The 2,324-nt window shown below is 39.8% G+C and overlaps 1 non-coding gene across 1 annotated transcript; it reads right to left on the bottom strand.

Annotated features, from left to right (window-relative positions):
• Positions 1 to 1,022: 1,022 nt before the first annotated feature.
• LOC120852385 lies at positions 1,023 to 1,127 on the bottom strand. Its single transcript, XR_005718559.1, has one exon. It is a non-coding gene; the product is annotated as a U6 spliceosomal RNA (small nuclear RNA).
• Positions 1,128 to 2,324: the final 1,197 nt, after the last annotated feature.

Raw genomic sequence — 2,324 nt, forward strand, 5'->3', positions numbered from 1 at the left:
TGTTCCCAGGTCCAGTGCTGACATTCAGAGAGACCACCCCCACGCCAGGTTCCTGCTGATCTACTGGGGGTGGGAGAGAGTCTCAGAATGTCTTTTCTTGAGTGTAGCCAACCAAGAGACCACTCCATGGGATCCATGAATTTAGGTGATTTTTTTTTCTACTGAAGACTCTATAATGAAAGCAACTACCTATCAAACACAAACTGTTTCCCTTACGGACAACAGTGTAAGGGGACAGAGTAGGGTGTGGGTTACACAGGGAGGGACTGTGTGGCTGAGCCAAGGAGGGACAGGATTGAGAACAGATGTCCATCTACAGAAGAATGGATAAAGATGTGGTACATATATACAAAGGCATAGTACTCAGCCATAAAAAAGAATGAAACTGTATCATTTGTAGAGATGTGGATGGACCTAGAAAGTATCATATAGAGTGAAGTAGTCAGAAAGAAAAAACAAATATATCAACACATATGTGTGGAAATTAAAAACAGGGTATAGATGATCTTCTTTGCAAAGCAGAACTAGAAACACAGGCCTAGAGAACAAATTTATGGATACGAAGGGGGAAGGGAGTGGGCGTGAGGAATCAAGAGATTGGGATTGACGTATATACACTATTAACACTATGATAAAATAGATAACTAATGATAACCTACTGTATTGCACCAGGAACTCTACTTAATACACTGCAGTGATCTGAATGGGAAGGAAATCCAAAAGGTAGGAAATATATATAGATGTATGGCTGATTCATTTTGCTGTACAGTTGCAACTAACACATTGTAAAGCAACTATACTTCAATAAAAATTAATTAAAAAAAAACAATTTTAAAAAGATTCTTTCCCATATAGGTGATTAGAGTATTGAGTATACAGTAAGTCCTTATTAGTTATCTATTTAAATATATAGTAGTGTGTGTATGTCAATCCCAATCTCGCAATTTGTCCACAGCCTCTACCCCCAGTCCTCTGGTAACCATAAGTGGTTTCCTACATCTGTGACTCTACATTTGTTTGGTAAAAATATGGAAAGCTTCACAAATTTGCATATCATCCTTGTGCAGGGTCCATGCTAATCTTCTCTGTATGGTTCCAATTTTAGTGTATGTACTGCTGAAGCGATCAATCTTTTTCATTTAGAAAAGTCCCTTTAATATTTCTCTTAAAGATGGTTTGATGGTTTTACAGGCTCTGAAATTTTTGATCACTTCATCGAATCTGAACCAAAGCCTTGCAGATAAAGTATTCTTGGTTGTAGTTTTTTCCCTTTCATCACATTAAATATATTATGCCTTTCCCTTCTGGCCTGCAGACTTTCTGATGAAAAGTCAGCTGACAGACTTATGGGAGTTTCCTTCTATGCCGCTTGTTGCTTTTTCCTTCCAGCTTTAATATTCTCTTTATCTGTGTGTGTGTTCAGTTGCTAAGTCGTGTCCGACTCTTTGCGACCCCATGGACTGCAGCACGCCAGGCTTCTCAGTCCTTCATCACCTCCCGGAGTTTGCTTAAACTCATGTTCATCAAGCTGGTGATGCCATCCAACCATCTAATCCTCCCTCTGTCATCCCCTTCTCCTCCTGCCCTCAATCTTTCCCAGCATCAAGGTCTTTCCCAATGAGTTGGCTCTTCTCATCAGGTGGCCAAAGTACTGGAGCTTCTGCTTCAGCGTCAGTCCTTCCAATGAATATTCAGGGCTGATTTCCTCTAGGACTGACTGGTTCTTTATCTTTATTATTTTCCATTTTAATTATAATATGTCTTGGTGTTTTCCTCTTTGAGTTGATCCTATTTGGGAGTCTCTGTGCTTCCTGGACCTGGATGTCTGTTTCCTTTCCCAGGTTAGGGAAGCTTTCAGCTATTATGTCCTCTAATACATTCTCCGGCCCTTCTTCTTTTCTCCTCCTGGGACCCCCATAATGTAAATGTTAGTTATTTGATTTTGTCTCAGAGTTCTCTTAAACTGTCCCTATTTTTTATATTATTTTTTTTTCTGTTCAATTTGGTTGATTTCCACTACTCTGATTCTAGTTTGCTGATTTGTTCCTTTGTATCATTGAATCTACTGTTGATTCCTTCTAGTGTATTTTTCATTTCCATTATCTATTTATTTTTAAAAATTAATTAATAATTTTTTGGCTGAGCTGGGTCTTTGCCGCTTTTGTGTGGGTTTTCTCTAGTTGCGTTGAGCAGGGGGCTACTTTTAATGTGGTTCATGGACTTCTCACTGTGGGTGCTTCTCTTATTGCAGAGCACAGGCTCTCGGCGGTAGGCTTCAGTAATTGCAGCACGGGGTCTTGGGTGCTCTGGGGTATGTGGAATCT

Source organism: Oryx dammah, unplaced genomic scaffold, assembly GCF_014754425.2.
Source record: "Oryx dammah isolate SB20612 unplaced genomic scaffold, SCBI_Odam_1.1 HiC_scaffold_25, whole genome shotgun sequence".
NCBI lineage: Eukaryota > Metazoa > Chordata > Mammalia > Artiodactyla > Bovidae > Oryx > Oryx dammah.